The sequence below is a fragment of the Rhinopithecus roxellana genome, chromosome 4 (genome assembly GCF_007565055.1).
Source record: "Rhinopithecus roxellana isolate Shanxi Qingling chromosome 4, ASM756505v1, whole genome shotgun sequence".
In the NCBI taxonomy this organism is placed as follows: Eukaryota; Metazoa; Chordata; class Mammalia; order Primates; family Cercopithecidae; genus Rhinopithecus; species Rhinopithecus roxellana.
This window is the reverse complement of record NC_044552.1, coordinates 39788646-39812251: the sequence shown is the minus strand read 5'-3', so window position 1 is coordinate 39812251 and position 23606 is coordinate 39788646. Positions and strand designations below refer to the sequence as shown.

General features: G+C 43.5%; 1 pseudogene across 1 annotated transcript; it reads left to right on the top strand.

The window, feature by feature from the left end:
* The first annotated feature begins 20060 nt into the window (after positions 1-20060).
* Positions 20061-23351, top strand: LOC115896825 (annotated as a pseudogene). Its single transcript, XR_004056711.1, has 8 exons — positions 20061-20205; positions 20336-20605; positions 20852-21127; positions 21703-21978; positions 22083-22179; positions 22621-22653; positions 22760-22807; positions 22969-23351. The product of XR_004056711.1 is annotated as an HLA class I histocompatibility antigen, B-14 alpha chain-like (transcript).
* Positions 23352-23606: the final 255 nt, after the last annotated feature.

The following is a 23606-nucleotide window of genomic DNA, read 5'->3' as shown; positions in this document are numbered from 1 at the left end:
TCAGGCATCTGGTAAAATTGAGCTAAGAGACAATATCATCTCTTGCTTATACCTCTTTCGAGTAGTTCATGTAACATTGAATTTTCCTCATTACACAAACCATGTGTTCATTCATTTACCCTCAGCTACTATTTCTTTTTCTCTTCATTTATACCAACATTTCTGGTTTTGGAAAGGACATAGGCTCTGCTGCTGTGCTGGCTTAGACTGCAGGGACCAATACTGTTCTAGCAATTGTCTCACACATCCATTCCAGTTCATAGAGGTTAGGGTTATGCAGGTAGAGAACTGGGTGGTTATCTGACTCCAGGCAGTACAGCTGCAGTCAGTGTTAAACCCAACTTTGCTAGATTCAGTGAAGGCACAACCTTCTTCCCCAGGCCCTTAGGAATTATTGCATAATGGACGAAAATATATTTACAGTTTCTTGCTTAGGAATAATTGCTGTTTCTGGACTTTTATTTGCATCCCTAGTCCTGGGACCACTGCATCAGGGATGAGAAAAGCAAGTTGAGGTGAATTACAGTCATCATTCCAGTGTCCTCCCACCATGGGAAGGAATAATGTAGATCACACCAGCACCTTCCCCTGATCCACCAGGAAAAGAGAGGATACTCTCATGTCAAGTGTGAGCACACTCATGAAGGTGTACAAGCCAGATCTTTATGCTTGTTTCCCCACTCTTGCTTTATACACCCAATGTTTCAGTTGACTATTTTAATTCTCTACAGACCTCTTCCTTTGAGGATGGTATCACTCTGACCATTGTTGGACATTTTGAGCAAGTGCATTTTCTGGTGTAAAGAGATGTGACTCGGTGGTCCACATGGTTGCTGTACCTCCCATTCACGTTCTTTTGTAGCACTCCGTTCATGTGCATCTGAGATAAAGGAGGGACCTCTCTTAGAAGACTACCAGGGCCTCCCAACATGAAATAAAGGAAAACCTTCAGTTTCTTCAAGAGAAATTCCAGGCACCTAGCCAGCCCTAAAAGTAAGTGAGTGACTTTATAAGTAAGAAGGTAATGATAGCTTAAAACAATAGCCAAGAAGTTAGAGTCAAAGATGTTTGAATCTCTATACAAACCGACAATAACATCTTAATATATGTCCCCTGAGTTGTTTTTCAGAAACCTGGAATCCCACCTAATAAATCCACTGACAGGGAGACCTCAGATAAGGGGAAAACTGTGGACTGAACTCTGACCCCCGTTCTTTGTTCTAAATTTTTTCCTGAGGGGCCTGGAGAGAGTCAAGCCCACAGGCCAGGCCTGAACATTCCTCTCTACTGCCCCCAACTATGTAAGGAAGCTTTGCTTCCTTATCAATCACAAATCAGAGAATCTTTAAATCTACCTAAGACCTGTAAGCTCCCTCATCAGGATATTCCGACTTTTAAGGCCAAACCAATGTATAATTTCCATGCACAGTTTTATGATGTCTGTAACTCTGCTTTCCTAATTAGCCCTGCCTTTAAAAACCTTTGCTTGTAACCCATCAAGGAGGTTGGGTCTTAAGTGTGAGTTGCCTGATTCTCCTTGCTTGGCGCCCTACATATAAATGCCCTCCTTTCTCCCACAACAAAATCTCGGTGTGGATGTTTGCCTTTACTGCACCAGGTGAGTGGACCCCATTCAGTCTGTTAACACACCTACCACCAGCTGAACAAGTCCCACTCCACGGTGAGTATCTATTCTTGCCAAGACCCATTTGCTGCCTCTTGGGGCCAAGGTATCTTGGCAACTTAGCAAGTCTAACTTGCCAGCTATGTATTTTCAAGGCCTTCCTGTAAGATAATCTGCCATGTAGCCATATGCTGTCTCTGTCTTTTTTGTTGTTGTTAAAGAAAACACTTCTTATGGGTATTTTGTGCCTGTAAGGTGGGGAATGCAAGAGGAATATGTCTTGATTCCACCTCTCTCTGCATTGCTACAACCCCCAGTGTCTACTTAATTCGTGGACCTAGGTGATCACCACAAGCAAACATATGTTTTTTTTTTTTTTTTTTAGATGTGGTCTTGATATGTTTCCTTGGCTAGGATCAAATGTTGCTCAGGCTAAACTCCACTCTCTGGACTCAAGCTATGCTTCTGCCTCAGACACTCTCACAGCTGGAATTACAGGTGCACCTGGCAAACCCTTGGAGGTAAATGCTTGTTGACTGCAATCACCTCCCAAACCTGAAAGGGAGTTATTCTGAGCGGCATTGAACAGCACTGAGGGGATGGTGCTAAACCATTCATGAGAAATTGCCCCCATGATCCAATCCCCTCCCTCTATGTCCCACCTTTAATGCTGGTGATCACATATCGACGTGAGATTCAGTCAAGAACAACATTCACTCTACATCAGCGATCCACGTGTCTTACATAAATGAACCTCTCAAATTACCATAGCGATTTCCATAAGACTGTGTCTTATACAGGGATTTTTTCATAGGCAACTTTCCCATTGCTCTCCTGATAAATTATATGGCCAGGCCATTAGTCACTGTCTGCAAGTCAGTAAAAACCAAAACGTAGGAGCTTTATCATTGTTCAGTTCTTCCACCACTGCTAAGAAAACACCATGCAATTCAGTCCACAAGAACTGTTCCGTTTTTATCTTCTTTGATGAAGTGGTAGACCTCCAAACAGGATGTTGTCCATTCATCTTGCAAATGCTGTACACGAACCAACCAGCTGTTTGTGGGTCAGTTGACTGATGCTGCAGTTCAAATCCCAGCGCTGTCTGCTGCAGAGTTCCATCTTCCTCGAGGAAGGTCAGTGTTTTGTTTAATTTACATCTTCAATGACTTGGATGAACCCCACCCATATTATAGCATCAATCTACTTTACTCAGTCTAGCTATTTATGTGTTAATATTATCCAAGAAATATCCTCACAAATCATCCAGAATAATGCTCGATCACCTATCTGGGCCCCATGGTTCAGCCAAGATCACAAATAAAATTGTTTATGACATTCTTCAATATAAGAATACTCTGAGGAAATTAGTAGCCTTTGACCTAATAAAACAAAGAGCAAACAACTGTCTCTAAAAATTTGCAACCAATAGTCAAAAGCCCTCTCTATAGATTGTTGCTCAAGTTCACTCTATAATTGTGGGTGAAAAAAACATGTATTTGTTGAAAACCATAGAAGGAGAGAAAATTAAAAAAAAAACAGAAAGTGAAAAAAATAGTAAAGATGTCAGCAGTTATTTCACTGGAAACAATGCAAATGAAGAGACAGATGAGCAACATCTTTTTTTTTTTTTTTTTTTTTTTTTTTTTTGCGACACAGAGTCTCGCTCTGTCGCCCAGGCTGGAGTGCAGCGGTGCGATCTCGGCTCACTGCAAGCTCCGCCTACCAGGTTCACGCCATTCTCCCGCCTCAGCCTCCCGAGTAGCTGGGACTACAGGTACCCGTCACCATGCCCGGCTAATTTTTTGTATTTTCAGTAGAGACGGGGTTTCACCGTGTTAGCCAAGATGGTCTCATTCTCCTGACCTCGTGATCCGCCTGCCTCGGCATCCCAAAGTCCTGGAATTACAGGTGTGAGCCACCACGCCCGGCCAACATCTTTAAAAACATAAAAGGAAAATGCTGTGAAACTAGATTCTATTCCCAGAAAATAATACCTTTTTCAAACATATATCTGTATAATTTTAAGTGACAAACTATAATACATTCATGAGATATTGAGTGATATACTGATATATGTACACCAAGTGTAATGATTAAATCAAGTTAACTAACATACCCTGAATATGTCTATCAAAAAATACAGGGATTTTAGACATATAGGTAGTGAAAAACATTATAACCAGCAGACCTAAACTATAATACATTTTTCAGTCCTCCAGGCAAAAAGAAAATTAAGGGACTTGTTGGCACAGCATTTAATGATGAAGAGGCAGCTTCATCGACCCCTCCCACTGAGACAGAGAACACAGGCCTGGGTCCTGGGAATTCCTCAACCCAATCCACCACCTTGGGCACCTGTGCACTCCTCTTGGGTACCTGAGGTTGGGTGTTATCATCTTAGCTGTCACCTACCTGCAAACACCACCTGTGGGCATCAAGGACTGTTCTTTCCTGAAGAGAGAAACCTGATTGTGTGCTGCAGTGTGTGGGGGTGTTGGTGTGGGAGGAAGGATGGGGGAGGGAGGACCACAAGCAGCACTGCTGAGAAAAGCACAGGCAGCCTCCGTGTCAGTGTGAGGAGACCTTTTGCTGTGGTCACCACAAAACAGCATTTGGCCTGAAGCTATGTTAATAAAGATACTAGCTTTAGAATAGGGAGGTGCTCTACATTGATCATTCATTCAACTGACCTTTGTTGTCAGCCAGACATAGGACAGAGTGGTTCTGCATCTGGGGAACATCACTGAAGTCAAATGAGAAAAATCTCTGACCTTGGGTAGCATGTGTTCCAATGCGAAGAGGCAGACGAAAGATACATTATAACAAGAGCAAGGGCAGAAAGTCCTAGAAGGTGGTAAGTGCTGTGAGACAGGTGATCCAGGGTGTGGGCAGTGGGGACAGGGAAGGTGGCTGTTGTGCTGGGGTGGTCAGTGTGTGCCACGTTGCAAAGGTACTCTTTGAGGAAAGATTTGAGGGACATGAGGAGTTGTCCACGAGGATGTCTGGGGAAGTTCTTGCCAGGCAGAGGAACTCCAGTTTAGATGTACCAGGGCAGGAAGGTGTGTGTGTTCCCAGAAGAACAAGGAGGCCAGGAGGGCTGGACAGAGAGAAACTGAGGTGAGATCAGAGGTACAGCCAGAGCATGTGGGCTTGAGGGGAATGGGGAAGCATCTGACCTTTGCTCTGAGTGAGGTGGGAGGTAGAGGACAATTTAGAGCAGAAGAGGGACATGGTAAAACTTCTCTTTTATGTATGTGTGTATGGATGTATTTATGTATTTGAGACACTTCCTTCATCAGTCATCTTCTTGTCTTATGTCTCCATGTGTACATTTTTCTTCTCTTCTACCACTGTAGTTCTGCCTTGATTCTTCTGCCATTGCCTCCCTTTTATTTCTCCTTCACTTATGAAGCTTAGTTTGGCTGGATATGACATTCTGGGTTGAAAATTCTTCTTTTTAAGAATGTTGAATATTGGTCCCCACTCTCTTCTGGTTTGTAGAGTTTCTGCTGAGAGATCCACTGTTAGTCTGATGGGCTTCCCTTTGTGGGTAACCCGACCTTTCTCTCTGGCTGCCCTTAACACTTTTTCCTTCATTTCAACTTTGGTGAATCTGACAATTATGTGTCTTGGAGTTGCTCTTCTCGAGGAGTATCTTTGTGGCATTCTCTGCATTTCCTGAATTTGAATGTTGGCCTGCCTCGCTAGGTTGGGGAAGTTCTCCTGGATGATATTCCAAAGAGTGTTTTCCAGCTTGGTTCCATTCTCCCCATCACTTTCAGGCACACCAATCAGACGTAGATTTGGTCTTTTCACATCGTCCCATATTTCTTGGAGGCTTTGTTTGTTTCTTTTTACTCTTCTTTCTCTAAACTTCTCTTCTCACTTCTTTTCATTCATTTGATTTTCAATCACTGATACCCTTTCTTCCACTTGATCAAATCAGCTAATGAAGCTTGCGCATGCATCACGTAGTTCTTGTGCCATGGTTTTCAGCTCCCTCAGGTCATTTAAGGACTTCTCTACAATGTTTATTCTAGTTAGCCATTCATCTAATCTTTTTTAAGGTTTTTAGCTTCTTTGTGATGGGTTCGAGCATCTTCTTTTAGCTCAGAGAAGTTTGTTATTACTGATCGTCTGAAGCCTTCTTCTCTCAACTCGTCAAAGCCATTCTCCATACAGCTTTGTTCCGTTGCCGGTGAGGAGCTGCATTCCTTTGGAGTAGAAGATTTTTTAAAGATTTTTTTGTCAAATTTTTTTGGTAATCATTTGTATATCCCTATCAGCACCCCATATTGTGATGAATATGTTAGCTTCATTTGGGCAGAAGGGGCATGACACTGGTCCTTTTGAGCAAGAATTTTCTGGGTCTTTCCATGGGATTCAGTTTCTGCCATGGTGGATAAGGGGAGAGCTGTTGGTGTAAGGTTTAGTCTTCATAATGAACCATGCTGTTTGGGCAGCAGGTTTATCTCTGGAAACTTGAAGGTTGGGCAAGAGTGCGATCCTCCGCCCCATTCAAAAGGTCAAGGTAGAGCAGGTTCTTGTTCAGGGTGCAGTGAGTGAGAGAAGGGAAAGTAAGAGAACATTCTTTCACCTTTTTGTGACCTCCATGCATCCAAGTCTCTGATGTTTTAAATAACTGAAACTGAGACCTAGATCCACTTATCTGTAAAGTTGAACTGTGGAGGAGGAAGCATATCATCCCTGCCACTGGAGAGATCTCTGAAGAGTTTGTGAACCCCTACTTTATCGAAAATGACACAAAATTTCATCAAAATAAAGTGAAATTATGACTGTAGATGGGGCTTTATTTAGAGCTTCGACTCCACACCTGCTTCCTAAGACATGATCTTCCCCAGGATACTATAGAATCACAGGACTTACACTGGAGGGGTAAGGCGTGATGGTGTTCTTCCTTTTTGGCCAATAGGATGTTTTGGATTGCATGTATTTTCCAAAAAGGGCTACAAAAATATTTTCCATCACACTTGGTTTTCTTTAGTTTGGCCCACCACTCCCTCATCAGGAGGTAAGGTCTCTCCACCCCCTTAAGCATGATCAGATCTGATAAATGTATTAGCCAATAAAATATGGCAGAAGTGTGATTGTGTAAGTTCTGGACACTGCCATTAACCATCCTGCCTGCATCTGGTTCCTTCCGCTTCATTTCCTGAACGATGTAAAACTCCCAGGTCATCATCTGAGCTCAGCCAACACATAGAACCCTTTGAGAGATCATAAAAAATTATTTGTTACTATTTTCATGAATGTCCTTTTCTATCCTTCCAGTTTCAACTAGTATGTGTCCTTAGATGCAAAGTGAGTATCCTGTAGTCGGCATATGGTTAGATTCTTTTTATTCTATCCATTGTGATAATCTCTGAGTTCTGATTGGGCAGTTTAATCCATTTACCTTTAAGGTAATTACTGATAAGGAAGGACTTACTTCTGTAATTTTGATGCTGATTTTATGCATGTCTTATAGCTGTTTCATCCCTCATGTTCTTCATTCCAACCTTCCTTTGTGTTAACTCAATTTTTTTCTAGCAATATATTTTGAATAACTTATCATTTTCTTTCATGTATAGTTTATGTATGTTTTCTTTGTGATGACTATGGTATTACATGTAACAATACAGTTATAACAATCTCGAATTGAAACCAACTTCAATCATATATGAGAACTCCGCTTTTTTTTGGTTTTGTTTTGTTTTGTTTTGTTTTGTTTTAAGAGAGAGAGAATTTCACTCTGTCGCCCAGGCTGGAGTGTAATGGCATGATCTCGGCTCACTGCAACCTCCACCTCCTGGGTTCAAGTGCTTCTCCTGCCTCAGCCTCCCAAGTAGCTGGGATTACAGGCGCCTGCCATCAAGCCATGCTAATTTTTTGTATTTTTAGTAGAGACGCCTTGTTGGCCAGGCTGGTTTTGAACTCCCAAGCTCAGGCAATCCGCCCGCCTTGGCCTCCCAAAGTGCTGGGATTTCAGACATAAGCCACCACACTTGGCTTGCTTCTTTACATCTTTTTCCAGCCCTCATTTTACGTTATTGATGTCACAAATTACACCTCGGCAGGCTGGCAGGCTGGAAAGTCACAATGTTGCAGGCTTCAGTCTGAAATTTGTAGAACAGGCTGGCAGACTGGAAACCTAAACTGTAGTTGCTACTGTCAACCTCAGGCAGAATTTTTTCTCCTCTGGGAAGCCTCACATTTTGCCCAAAGGCCTTCAACTGATTCAAAAGTCCCACCCAGATTTTTGAGGGTAATTTCCTTCTCATAAAATCAATTGATACCAGATTTTAACCACAACCGCAAATCACCATCATAGCAACATATAAATTAGTGTTTGATTAAATAACTAGGTGCTATGGATTAGTCAAACTGACACATAAGACCCACCATCCCAGTCCATGCCTGTGAACTTGGCGCCCATTAACGTTTTCTTAATCCTTACTGAGTCTCCAAATAAAAACTATAAAGTCATACATTTGCCAAAGATGATACAACTAGTTTGCATCCAACTAAAAACACACTAACCCTTTCCTGAGAAAAAGAATCAAACTGAATGCATGATATGCACTCTTCTCTTTGATACACTATAACCTCAATACCATGTTTAAAAAAAGTTAAAAAATCATTAATAAAAGGGAACTATTAGCACATCTTATGTTTTATTATAAGACGATCAGGAAAAGATGAAAACAAAGGTTTTTGCTTAATACATGTACAGATACATACACACAGACATAAATATCTTTATAAAATATAAGAAGGTAATACTCATAACGTTTGCCATCTTAATTTCTATAACAGGTCACATGGTTACAGCTGATTATTTATTTACTTACTTATTTATTTGAGACAGGGTCTTGTTCTGTTGCCCAGGCTGGAGTGCAGTGGCATTACCTTGGCTCACTGCAATCTCCACCTCCTGAGCACAAGTGATCCTCCTACCTCAACCTCCTAAGTAGCTGGGACTACAAGCACATCACCAAACCTGACTAATTTTTTGTATTTATTTTCAGTAGAGATGGAGTTTCAGCATGTTGCCCAGGTTGGTCTCACATTCCTAGACTTAAGCAATCCACCCACCTCAGCCTCCCAAAGTGCTGGGATTACAGGCATAAGCCACTGTGCTGGCCAAAACTAATATTTATAAATACTTCTTTCTTTTTTTACTAAGCATCCCATATTCCCATGGCCTTCAGCAAGTTCCTCAGCTGATTAGGTTTCTTGTCCTGCTTGGATGACTTAAACCTTCATTCCTAAAGGGTATATGTCATTAGTAGTCCTACCTGACTTGGGTTGTTTTAGTTTTTATTGACTTCAATTATGACAGAGTATTAGTAAGAGATGCTCTAAAAGATCTTCTGTGTTCCAGACATAGTCTTATTTGCTGCCATTGTGTAGTAGCAGACCAATTCCCCGTGATGACCAGGATCAATCACCCCAGACAGTGCAGTCACTCCTTCCTTTTCTGTTGATTCAGAAGCATAAGGAGCTGAAGGGGCCGGGTGGCTGTCTTAGCTTCCAGTTCAATGGAATCATTTCTGTGTCTCCTGAGGGCATATTCTTCCCTTTAGTAAACCTCTAGATCCTGATCTTGTTCCTCCTGACGGGGCAAGACCTCCCAACCAAGGTCTCTAGCACCTCCTACAGGTGGGTTTGGCCTGCAACAGGTCTGTACCTCCCTGAGACAAGCGCTCCCAGAGGAAGGGGCAGACTGCCATCTTGGCTGTTACATAGCCTTCACTGGTGGTACTTCCAGGTACTGGAAAATCAGAGGCAACTAGGGACTGGAGCAGACCCCCAGCAAACTGCAGCAGCCCTACAGAAAAGTGGCCAGATTGTTAAAAGAGAAAACAAAAGAAGAGAAAAACAAAACCCATTCAAAGGTCAGCAACCTCAAAGATTGAAGGTAGATACGCCCACAAACATGAGAAGGAATCAGCACAAGAATGCTGAAAACTCAAAAAGCCAGCATGGGTTTGGAACCAGGCTAAGGCTGAGAAGGCTGAAACAACAGAAGTAGAATTCAGAATATGGATAGGAATAAAGTTCACTGTGCTAAAGGAGCACACTGTAATCCAATGCAAGGAAGCTAAAAATCATGATAAAACATTGCTGGAGTGAATGACAAAATAGCCAGTATAAAGAAGAATGTAACCAATCAGATAGAGCCAAAAAACACACTACAGGAATTTCATAGTGTAGTCACAAGTATTAATAGCAGAATACAGCAAGTGGAGGAAAGAATCTCAGTGCTTGAAGACTGACTTTTTGAAATAAGACGGGAACATAAGAATAGAGAAAAAAGAATTAAAAGGAATTAACAAAACCTCCCAGAAACATGGGATTATGTAAAGAAACTGAATCTGCAAATAATTGGTATACCTGTCATGGGGAGAATGGAACCAATCTGGAAAACATTTCAGGATATCATCCATGAGAACTTCCCCAATCTAGTTAGACAGGCCAACACTCAAATTCAGAAATGCAGAGGTGGCGAGTAAGTTACTCCATGAGAAGATCATCCCCAAGACACGTAATCATCAGATTCTCCAAGATTGATATGAAGGAAAAAATGTTAAGGGCAGCAAGAGACAAAGGCCAGGTCACCTACAAAGGGAAGCCGATTAGACAAACAGTGGACCTCTCAGTGGAAACCCTACAAGCCTGAAGAGATTGAGGGCCAATATTCAACATTCTTGAAGAAAAGAATTTCCAACCCAAAATTTCATATCCGGCCAAACTAAGCTTCATAAACAAAGGAGAAATAAGATTATTTTCAGACAAACAAATGCCATGGGAATTCATTACCACCAGACTTGCATTACAAGAATTCCTAAAAGAAGCACTAAACGTGGAAAGGAAAGACAGTTACCAGCCACTACAAAAACACACTGAAATACACAGACTAGTGACACAATAAAGTTACCACATAAGCAAGTCTGCAAAGTAACCAGCTAACATCATGATGACAGGATCAAATCCATACATATCAAGACTAACTTTAATGTAAATAAGCTAAATGCCCCATTTAAAAGACACGGATGGGCAAGCTGGATAAAGAACCAAGACCTATCAGTACGCTGTCTCCAATACACTCATCTCACATGCAATGACACACATAGGCTTGAAATAAAGGGATGAAGGAAAATTTACCAAGCAAATAGAAAGCAGAAAAAAGTCAGAGTTGCAATCTTAGTTTCTGACAAAACAGACTTTAAACCAACAAAGATGAAAAAAGATTTTTAGAAAGGGGCATTATGTATGGGTAAAGGGTTTAATTCAACAAGGAGATATAACTATCCTAAATATATATGCACCCAATACAGGAGCACACAGATTCATAAGCAGGTTCTTAGAGACCTCCAAAGAGACTTAGAATCTCACACAATAATAATGGGAGACTTGAATTCCCCACTGACAATATTAGATGAATCATCAAGACAGAAAATTAACAAAGGTATTCAGGACCTGAACTCAGCCCTGGATCAAATGCACCTGATAGATATCTACAGAACTCTCCACCCCAAAACAACAGAATATGCATTTTTCTCATTGCCACATGGCACTTACTCTAAAATCGATCACACGATTGGAAGTAAAACACTCCTCAGCAAATGCAAAAGAACTGAAATCGTAATAGTCTCTTGGACCATAGTGCAATCAAATTCGAAATCAAGAATAAGAAATTCACCTAACCATACAATTAAAGAGAAATTGAATAACCTGTTCTTGAATGACTTTTGGGTAAATAATGAAATTAAGGCAGAGATCAAGAAGTTCTTTGAAACTAATAAGAACAAAGATACAATGTACCAGAATCTCTGGGAAACAGCTAAGGCAGTGTTAAGAGGGAAATTTATAGCTGTAAATGCCCACATCAAAAAGTTAGAAAGATCTCAAGTTATCAACCTAAAATCACAACTAAAAGAACCTGAACAAAGAGCAAACACATCCCTAAGCTAGCAGAGGACAAGAAATAGCAACGACAACCAAAAAAAATTAACAAAGGTATTGTCTCCTGAAGGAGATAGAAACACGCAAAAGCATTCAAAAGATCAATGAAGTCAGGAGGTTTCTAAAAAAAATTACAAAAATATATAGACCACTAGCTAGACTAATAAAGAAGAAAAGGAAGAAAATTCAAATAAACGCAATCAGAAACAATAAAAACATTACCACTGACCCCACAGAAATATAAGCAACTACTAGAAAATGTTATGAACACTTCTATGCATGTAAACGAGAAAATCTAGAAGAAATGGATCAATCCCTGGACATATATACTGCCCCCAAGACTGAACCAAGAAGAAATTCAATCCCTGAACAAATAACGAGTTCTGAACTTAAGGCAGTAATGAACAGCCTACAAACCACAAAAAAGCCCAGGACCAGATGATTGACAGGTGAATAGGCTCAGCCCAAAAGCTTCTTAACCTGATAAACAACATCAACAAAGTCTCAGGATACAAAATCAATGTGCAAAAATTACTAGTATTTCTACACACCAACAACAGATAAGCCAAGAGCCAAATCAGGAATGAACTCCCATTCGTAACTGCCACAAAAAGAATAAAATACCTAGGAATACAGCTAACTTAGGAGGTAAAAGATCTCTACAAGGAGAACTACAAACCACTGTTCAAAGAAATCAGAGATGATGCAAACAAATGAAAACATTTCCTGTGCTTATGGATAGGAAAAATCAGTATAGTGGAAATGGCCATACTTCCCAATGTAAAGTACAGATTCAATGCTATTCCTATCAAACTACCATTGACATTCTTCACAGAACTCGAAAAACACATTTTTAAATGCACATGGGACCAAAAAAGAGCCCAAATAGCCAAGGCAATCCTAGGCAAAAGGAACAAAACTGGAGGTATCCGGTACCTGATTTCAACTATAGTTCAGGACTACTGTAACCAAAACAGCATGGTACTGGTACAAAAACAGACACATAGACCAATGGAACAGAATAGAGAATCCAGAAATAAGACCACACACCTACAACTATGATCTTGGACAAACCTGACAAAAACAAGCAATGGGGAAAGGATTCCCTATTTATAAATGGTGCTGGGATAACTGGCTAGCCATATGCAGAAGATTTAAACTGAACCCCTTCCTTACAACATATACAAAAATCACCTCAACATGGGTTAAAGACTTAAATGTAAAACCCAAAACTATAAAAACCCTGGAAGACAACGTAGGCAATACCATTCAGGACATAGGCATGGGCAACGATTTTATGACAAAGATGACAAAAGCAAGTGTAACAAAAACAAAAATTGACAAATGGGATCTAATTAAACCAAGGAGCTTCTGCACAGCAAAAGAAATTATCAACAGAGTAAATAGACAACTTACAGAATGAGGAAAATTTTTTTGCCAGCTATGCATCGGACAAAGGTCTAATATCTAGCATCTATAAGGAACTCAAACAAATTTACAAGAAAAAACAAAACAACCCCTTTAAAAAGTGGGCAAAGCATATAAACAGATGCTTCTCAAAAGAAGACATACATGCAGCCAACACACATATGAAAAAAAGCCCAACATCACTGATGATTAGAGAAATACAAATCAAAACCATAGCAAGATACCATTTCACACCAGGCAGAATGGCGATTATTAAAAAGTCAAAAAATTCAAGATGCTGGCAAGGTTTTGGAGAAAAAGGAACATTTATACACTATTGGTGAGAGTGCAAATTAGGTCAGCCATTGTGGAAGACTGTGTGGTGATTTCTCAAAGACCTAAAGACAGAAATACCATTATACCCAAAGGAATACAAATCATTCTATTATGAAGACATATGCACACATATGCTCATTGCAGCAACATTCACAATAGCAAAGACGTGGACTCAACTTAAATGCCTATCAGTGATAGACCGAATAAAGACAATGTGGTACACATATACCATGGAATACTAAGCAGCAGTAAAAGGAATGAGATCATTTCCTTTGCAGGGACATGGATGGAGCTGAAAGTCATTATCCTTAGCAAACTAATGCAGGGACAGAGAAGCAAATACTGCATGTTCTTACTTATAAGTGGGAGCTAAACGTTGAGAACGCATGGAGACAGACAGGAGAACAACACATGCTGGGGCCTTTCAGAAGGTGGAGGGTGGAAGGAGGGAGAGGATCAGGAAAAATAATTATTGGGTATTAGGCTTAAAAACTGGGTGATTAATCTGTGCAACAAACTCCTACAGCACAAGTTTACCTATATAACAGCCTGTACCTGTACCCCTGAACTGAAAATAAAAGTTACAAAAGGAAGTGAACTGCGGATTCTGCCCGTTGCTGAGCAGGTCTATTTCAATTATGCAAACCAGCACTGAGGAAATAATCACAGGGTGGTCAGGGGCCCACTGGACCCGCTATGAGAATGGTTCACGGATGTTAGGACTTCAGGTTTTCTATTCTTCCTAATTTAGTCTTGCTAGGTTGTATGTTTCCAGGAACTTATCCATATACTCCAGGTTTTCGAGTTTGTCAGTACAGAATTATTCATAATAGTCTCGGATAATCTTTTGTATTTTTGCGGTATCAGTTGTAATGTTTCTCTCTTTTTTTTTCTGATTTTGTCTGAGTCTTCTCTCTTTTTTTCTTGGTTTGTCTAGCTAGTGGTTTATCACTTTTGTTTATCTTTTTGTAGAATGATCTTTTCACTTTGTTGATCATTTACATGGTTTTTAGAAGTCTTTATTTAGTTCTGTTCTGATTTTTATTATTTTTTCTGCTAATTTTGGATGTGGTTTGTTGTTGCTTTTCTAGTTCCTTGAGGTTCGTTGTTATATTGTTAATTTGTAGTGGTTTTACTTTTCTAAGGTAGGTATTTATTGCTATAAATGTCCCTTTTAGCCCTGTTTAACTGTATCCCACAGGTTTTGGTATGTTGTGTTTCCATTTTCATTTGCTTCAAGAAACTTTCTGATTTCCAATTTAATTTCTCTACTGACTCAATGGTTATTCAGGAGCATGTTGTTTAATTTCCACGTATTTGTCTAGTTGCCAAAGTTTCTCTTGGTGTGTATTTCTAGTTTTATTCCATTGTGACTGGAGAAGATATTTGATATGGTTTCAACTTTTGAAAATTTGTTGAGACTTTTTTGTGGCTTAACATAGGCTCTCTCCCGGAAAATGTTCCATGTTTATGGAAAGAGTGTAGTATATTCTGTAGTGTTACATAGAATGCTCTGTAAATGTCTGTTAGCTTTATTAGGTCTAAAGTTTAAATCCAATGTTTCCTCTTGATTTCTGTGTAGATGATCTGTCTAATGCTGAGGGTTGGATGTTGAAGTCTCCACTATTATTATACTGGAGTCTGTCTCTCTTATTAGATGTAGTAATTTTACAGGCTGCTCTTTGTTAGAAAAGAAAATGACTTCGGGGCTGCATTTCATTAAAAGGAAAACCTTACTGAGGACTTCCGTACCCTCACTATCTGCCTAAATAATTTCTTCTTAACTTCTCTATCACTGCCAGCCTCTGAGCCAGAATGAGGTGACACAGAGAGGCTGAGACTGTGCAGAACACATTTTGGCAAAAATAGCTGAGTGTCAGTAGTGATGTTCAGTTTCCAGGAACAGCAGTGACATCTCTCCTGGCCTCAGGGTCCAGTGTCCAGCACCAGGGTGTCAGAGGTGTGAGCAGTGGCGTCTGTGCTTAGCAGCAGGGGCAGTTGTTCCTAGGAGGGACCTGATCCAGGGTGGGCTGTGGATTCTGTTCCTGGATGTGTAGTTTCCAGCCTGCTTCTGTGGCCATCCCCATGATAAAATTAGCCCCCAATACCATGTATGCTACTGTATGTGTAAATTAGAGAAATTTGGTTTCCATGGTTTGCTCCAAGAAGTGAGTGGGAAATGAGTCTGTGGGCAGGTGTCAGAGGGCGGCATTCACAGGTGTTCCCTGTGTGAGAGCCACATCCTGAACTGTCTACCTGGCCTCTACCCCATGGTGGAGAGAACAACAGGGAAAGTCACATCTCATAACTGATGATACACATCCTCCCTTTTCTTTCTGTGAGAAAAATCCTCTTTTAAACAGGGTTTGAAAACCCACCCCACCCACCCACCCTGGGCACTCTCTGATCTCTGATCTCAGTGGTTCCCAATCTGGCTGAGCAACAGGATTGCTGGTGGGAGCTTAGAAACTACTCAGGCCACTCCCCAGAACCCCAGTCTCAGAGTATTATGAAGAAGACCAAGGAATCACTTATATAACAAGCCCTATAGGCAAGGCTGATGCTCAGACATGTGGGATCCTGGTGTTTTTGATCTGAAGACCAGCAACATGAGCTCCAGCCTTGTCATAAATCCAGAATCTCTTGTTTGACTCTGGAGTTCCTGGATCTCAGCACCACGTCCAGATGATCCCTGTGCATATGGGAGTTCCTTGTCTAAGTGTTCCCTAGACGTGGGGTCAGAACTCTGCAGTCTGCTCTGGGTGTGCTCTGATCAGATCCCTTAGAACTGGAGGTCCAGGGATCAGTCCTTGTGCTCATTCTTTTCCATAGTCAACCACTCCCTTGGTGCTTCGTCCATGCTTGAGGTTTTAAGTACCATTAATATAGTGCGACCTCCTAAATCTATTTCTCCAGCCCGCTCTATTTCTGCTTTCCTCTAAACTCTGGAGTTGTCTGTTCAAATTCCACCCCAGCTCCCCAACCTGCATTCCTAGTAGACATCTCCTCCACTGAGGGCCTGTGATGCCTCCTCCTGAGTATGCTCCTGCCAGAGTCTCCTCATCTCCACTGACAGCAGCTCCACCTTTCTACTCGCTCTTTTTACAACTACGGTGTACTTGATTCATCTTTCTCACACCACAGATACAATCCATTGGCAAATGCTGTCAGTCCGTCTTCAAATGCATCCGAATCCCCTGACGTCCCACTCTTTCCCCTGCTCACACCCCAGTCAAGGTCACCGTCATCTCCAGCCTGGAATACTGCACTCGCTTCCTACTGTTTTCCCTTCTGCCTGCCTCGTCCCTTGCCTCTCAATTCTGTTCTCAGCGCAGCAGTCAGAGATCCTTTTGAAAGAGAAGTTGTGGCCGGGCTTGGTGGCTCAGGCCTGTATCCCAGCACTTTGGGAGGCCCTCAAAGGCAGATCACTTGAGGTCGGAAGTTTTGAGACGAGCCTGGCCAACACGGCGAAACCCTGTCTCTACTAAATATACAAAAATTAGCTGGGCCCCAGAGTGAGACTCCATCTCAAATACATACATACATACATACATACATACATACATACATACATTGCCTCCCTTTTACATGCATGTGCTTCAACCAGTTCTCTAGGAAGACATTCCAGACAGCTCTTTATCATTTGTTACTATGTTTATTTGACTGCAGAGCTTTCTTTTTTTTTTTTTTTTTTTTTTTGAGACGGAGTCTCGCTCTGTCGCCCAGGCTGGAGTGCAGTGGCCGGATCTCAGCTCACTGCAAGCTCCGCCTCCCGGGTTTTTTACGCCATTCTCCTGCCTCAGCCTCCCGAGTAGCTGGGCCTACAGGCGGCCGCCACCTTGCCCGATTAGTTTTTTGTATTTTTTTTTTTTAGTAGAGACGCGGTTTCACCATGTTAGCCAGGATGGTCTCGATCTCCTGACCTTGTGATCCGCCCGTCTCAGCCTCCCAAAGTGCTGGGATTACAGGCTTGAGCCACCGCGCCCGGCCGACTGCAGAGCTTTCAAGATTTGTAACATTTTATTTTTATATTTTTAGTGTAAAAATAATTCATGCTCACAATAGGAAATGAAACAATCAAAATATACATAAATATATTTTTAAATCTCTCCTGTCACTAAATCCAAACCCACTTTACTAAGGTGATTACTATTGTATCAGCCTTCTCTCTGCATGTTTACTTTCTTCACTTGCATGCAAACCATATTGAGTGTTTTTATCTGGTAGCTTTTGTTGAACTGCAAAGACTGTAATTTTTATATGTAATTTAATCATTTTCCAGACAACTTGTGATGTAACTTAAATAGTATAAAATCCACACATTCAAAATATACAATTCGGTGGTTTTTAGAATATTCACAATTGTGCCTCCAGTACCACAATTAATTACAGATCCTTTTATCTCCTCCCAGCCCTGCAGAAAAATTCATATGCAAAGCCCAGGCCTAAGAAACTACCAACCTATGTTTTAGCTCTACAGATTTGCCTAGTCTGAACATTTTATGTAATGAAATTATACAACATGTGGCCGTTTGTGTCTGTCTTCTTTTACTTACCAGAACGTATTCAAAGTTTGAATGAGTCGTAGCTTGTATCAGTACTTAACATCTTTTTCATTGCTTAATTATATTCCATTGTATGGATATATCACAATTCATTTATTAGTTGGCAACATTTTAGTACTTCTCATTTGGATTATGATGAATAATGCTGCTACAAACATGGTATATAAGTTTTTATGTGAACTTATGTTTTCATTTCTCTTGGGTATACTGTATACATAGGAGGGGATTGCTGGTTCATGTAATAACTTAATGTTCAACAATTTGAGCTACTGATAGCCTGCTTTCTAAAGGGGCTCTGTCTCTTAAATCCCCACCAGCAAAGTGTGAGTGTTCTAGTATCTCCAATTCTCATCAACACTATTACCTTTTTAATTATGGCCATTCTAGTGGGTGGGAAATAGTATCTCATTTTTGGGTTGATGTGCATTTCACTGATGGTTAATGATGTTGAACATGTTTCTATGTGCTTATGAGCCTCTTGTATATTATTTGTCTTATTATTATTTTATTTATTGTATTGTATTTATGTATTGTATTATGTATTATTATCTTATTATTACTAATATTATTATATTGAGTTACAACCATTCTTTATATATTCTAAATACAAGTGCTTTCCTTGCCAGATGTAAGATCTGCAAAAATTTTCTCCCATTCGATGAGTTTCTTTTCACTTTCTTGGTGGTGTCCTTAGACTCACACATTTTTAATTTTGATAATGTTCGATTTATCTTTTATTTCCTCTTTTTGCTTGTGCCTTTGGTATCATTTAAGATCAGGTATTTTTACCTAATCCAAAGTCATGAAGATTTATACCTATGTTTTCCTCTAAGAGTTTTCTAGTGTTAAGTCTCACATTTAGGTCTTTGATACACTTTGAGGTAATTTTTATATGTAGTGTGAAGTAGGGATCCAGCTTTATTCTTTTGCATATGGATAGCCTGTTGTCTCAGCACCACTTGACGAAAAGATAATTTCTTCTCCCACTGAATTATATTAGCACCGTTTTCAAAAACCAATTAACCATAAAAGTGAAGAGTATTGCTGGGCCCTCAATTTTGTTCTGACTTCATTCTTTTTAATGCTGTTGTAAGTTGGATTTTTAAATAACATTTGTATTAATGCATTGATACCCTATAGAAGCACACTCAATTTTTGTGTTTTGATCTTGTAGCCTACCAATGTGCTAAACTCATTTAGTATTAGTAGTTTAGTAGTTGCTAAACTCATTTAGTGTCCAGATAAAATATGCACACTGCTTAGATGTGCATAGTTCAGGAAAACAGGCAGTGCTTGAGCGTCCGTGAAGAGCATTGGGACTGCATGGAGCACTCGCAACTTTGAGGTGATGACTACAGACTCCCGGTTGCAATAGACAGTAACAAACTCTGCTTCTTTGTATTCAAGAGATGTTCTGGACTCACGCAGGGAAACTCGGGCTAGGGAATGAAGATAATTTTAAATGCAACAACTCAGACTAACAGATCCATAGTCTGGGAAAGTAAAACTTAGGAGCTTTGAGGGTTTAATTGTAATGCTGTTTTGACACAGGTCTGTTACAAATTGGAATCTAATCATTCAGGGATTACCAACATTGTGCTACCTACTGTATTAATAAACAAAAAGGAAACTGGTCTCTATGAGAATCTCTATGTGGTGCCTTCAGACAAAACTTCACCAGGTTTAGAGAGAAAACCCCTGTCTCTACACCTCCATTCCCAGGGCGAGCTCACTCTCTGGCATCAAGTTCCCCGTGGTCAGTTTCCCTGTACAAAGGTCCAAGGGGAGAGGTATGGAGTGGGAGGCAGGGAGTCCACTTCAGTGTCAGGGATTCCAGGACGAGTAGGGAAGGGGAAGGGGCTGGGTGCAACCTGGGGGGTCTCTCCCTGGTTTCCACAGACAGATCCTTGTCCAGGACTCAGGCAGACAGGGTGTCAAAGAGGCTTGGTATAGGAAAAGAGGGATCAGGACGAAGTCCCAGGTCCTGGGCGTGGCTCTCAGGGCCTCGGGCCTTATCTGCATTGGGGAGGCACTGGGTTAGGGATTCCCCACTCCCCTAGTTTCACTTCTCCCAATATGTGTTGGGTCCTTCTTCCAGGATACTCGTGACGCGTCCCCAGTTCCCACTCTTATTGGGTGTCGGATGTCTAGAGAAGTCAGCGTCGCCGCGGTCTCAGTTCTAAAGTCCCTATGCAACCATCCGGGCTCAGAGTCTCCTCAGACGCCAAGATGCGGTTATGGCGCCCCGAACCCTCCTCCTGCTGCTCTCGGGGACCCTGGCCCTGACCGAGACCTGGGCCGGTGAGTTGCGGGGTCGGGAGGGAAATGGCCTCTGCCGGGAGGAGCGAGGGGACCGCAGGCGGGGGTGCAGGACCCGGGGAGCCGCGCGGGGAGGAGGGTCGGGCGGGTCTCAGCCTCTCCTCGCCCCCAGGCTCGCACTCCTTGAGGTATTTCAGCGCCGGCACATCCCGGCCCGGTCGAAGGAAGGCCCGCTTCATCTCCGTGGGCTACGTGGACGACACGCAGTTCCTGTGGTTCGACAGCGACGCCGCGAGTCCGAGGATGGAGCCGCGGGCGCCGTGGGTGGAGCAGGAGGGGCCGGAGTATTGGGAGGAGCAGACAGGGCTCGCCAAGGAGGCCGCACAGACTTTCCGAGTGAACCTGCGGACCCTGCGCGGCTACTACAACCAGAGCGATGCCGGTGAGTGACCCCGGCCAGGGGCGCAGGTCACGACCCCTCCCCACCCCCCACGGACGGTCCGGGTCTCCCCGAGTCTCCGGGTCCGAGATCCGCCCCGAGGCCGCGGAACCCGCCCAGACCCTCGACCGGGGAAAGCCCCAGGCGCTTTTACCCGGTTTCATTTTCAGTTGAGGTCAAAGTCCCCAGGGGTTGGTCGGGGCGGGGGCGGGGCTTGGTGGGCGGGGCTGACCGCGGGGGCGGGGCCAGGGTCTCACACATTCCAGTGGATGTATGGCTGCGACCTGGGGCCCGACGGGCGCCTCCTCCGCGGGTATCACCAGTTCGCCTACGACGGCAAGGATTACATCGCCCTGAACGGAGACTTGCGTTCCTGGACCGCGGCAGACACGGCGGCTCAGATCACCCAGCGCAAGTGGGAGGCGGCCCGCGAGGCACTGCAGTGGAGAGCCCACCTGGAGGGGACGTGCGTGGAGTGGCTCCGCAGACACCTGGAGAACGGGAAGGAGACACTGCAGCGCTCGGGTACCAGGGGCAGTGGGGAGCCTTCCCCATCACCTCTAGATCGGCCGGGATGGCCTCCCATGAGGAGCAGAGGAAAATGGGATCAGCGCTAGAATGTCGCCCTCCCTTGAATGGAGAATGGCATGAGTTTCCCTGATTTCCTCTGAGGGCCCCCTCTGCTCTCTAGGACAATTAAGGGATGACGTCTCTGAGGACATGGAGGGGAAGACAGTCCCTAGAATACTGATCAGAGGTCCCCTTTGACTCCTGCAGCAACTTTGGGCACCGTGAATTTTTCTCTCAGGCCTTGTTCTCTGCCTCACACTCAATGTATTTGAAGGTCTGATTCCAGCTTTTCTGAGTCTCTTGGCCTCCACTCAGGTCAGGACTAGAAGTCCCTGTTCCTCCCTCAGAGTCTAGAACTCTCCAAGGAATAGGAGATTATCCCAGATGCCTGTGTCCAGGCTGGTGTCTGGCTTCTGTGCTCCCTTCCCCACCCCAGGTGTCCTGTTCATTCTCAGGGTGGTCACATGGGTGCTGCTGGGGTGTCCCATTAGAGATGCAAAGCGCCTGAATTTTCTGATTCTTCCCATCAGATCCCCCAAAGACACACGTGACCCACCACCCCGTCTCTGACCATGAGGCCACCCTGAGGTGCTGGGCCCTGGGCTTCTACCCTGCGGAGATCACACTGACCTGGCAGCGGGATGGCGAGGTCCAAACTCAGGACACCGAGCTTGTGGAGACCAGGCCAGGAGGAGATGGAACCTACCAGAAGTGGGGAGCTGTGGTGGTGCCTTCTGGAGAAGAGCAGAGATACACGTGCCATGTGCAGCATGAGGGGCTGCCGGAGCCCCTCACCCTGAGATGGGGTAAGGAGGGGGATGAGGGGTCATGTATCTTCTCAGGGAAAGCAGGAGCCCTTCTGGAGCCCTTCAGCGAGGTCAGGGCCCCTCATCTTCCCCTCCTTTCCCAGAGCCGTCTTCCCAATCCATCCCCATCGTGGGCATTGTTGCTGGCCTGGCTGTCCTAGTAGTTGTGGTCACTGGAGCTGTGGAGGAGGAAGAGCTCAGGTAGGGAAGGGGTGAGGGGTGGGGTCTGGGTTTTCTTGTCCTGCTGGGGGTTTCAAACCCCAGGTAGAAGTGTTCCCTGCCTTATTCCTGGGAAGCATCATCCAAACAGGGGCTAACCCAGCCTGGGGCCCTGTGTGCCAGCACTTACTCTTTTGTGCAGCTCATGTGACAACGAAGGACGGATGCATCACCTTGATGGTTGTGCTGTTGGGGTCCTGATTCCAGCATTCACGAGTCAGGGGAAGGTCCCTGCTAAGGACAGACCTTAGGAGGGCAGTTGGTTCAGGACGCACACCTGCTTTCCTCCTGTTTGCTGATCTTGCCCTGGGTCTGTAGTCATAGTTCTGGAAGTTTCTTTTGGGTCCAAGACTAGGAGGTTCCTCTAAGATCTCATGACCCTGCTTCCTCCCAGTCCCCTCACAGGACATTTTCTTCCCACAGGTGGCAAAGGAGGGAGCTACTTTAAGGCTGCGTGTAAGTGGTGGGGGTGGGAGTGTGGAGGAACTCACCCACCCTGTAATTCCTCCTGTCCCACATCTTCTGCGGGCTCTGACCAGCTCCTGTTTTTGTTCTACCCCAGCCAGCGACAGTGCCCAGGGCTCTGATGTGTCTCTCACTGCTTGAAAAGGTGAGATTCTTGGGGTCTAGAGTCGGGGGCGGGGGGGCAGAGGGGAAAGGCCTGGGTAATGGAGATTCTTTGATTGTGACGTTTCAAGTGTGTGGTGGCTGTTCAGAGTGTCATCAGTTACCATGACTGACTTGACTTTGTTCATGACTTGTTTTCTGTAGCCTGAGACAACTGTCTTGTGTGGGACTGAGATGCAGGATTTCTTCACGCCTCCCTTTTGTGACTTCAGGAGACTCTGGCATCTTTTTCTGCAAAGGCATCTGAATGTGTCTGGGTCCCTGTTAGCATAATGTGAGGAGGTGGAGGGACAGCCCACCTCTGTGTCCACCGTGACCCCTGTTCCCATGCTGACCAGTGTTTCCTCCCCAGTCATCTTTCCTGTTCCAGAGAGGTGGGGCTGGATGTCTCCATCTCGGTCTCAACTTTATGTGCACTGAGCTGCAACTTCTTACTTCCCTACTGAAAATAAGAATCTGAATATAAATTTGTTTTCTCAAATATCTGCTATGAGAGGTTGATGGATTAATTAAAAATAAGTAAACCCTAGAATTTGAGAGAGCAAATAAAGACCTGAGAACCTTCCAGAATCCACATGTTCGCTGTGTTGAGTCTGTTGCAGGTGGGGGTGGAGAAGGCAGTGGGGAGCCCAGTGTGGACTGGGCCTGTGCCTGGTTGCTGTTCAGTTCTTCGTGGACTTTATGTGGTCCGTCCTCAGCTGGGTCACCTTCACTGCTCCACTGTCCTTGTCCCTTCAGTGGAAACTTGTCCAGCGGGAGCTGTGACCACAGAGGCTCAGACA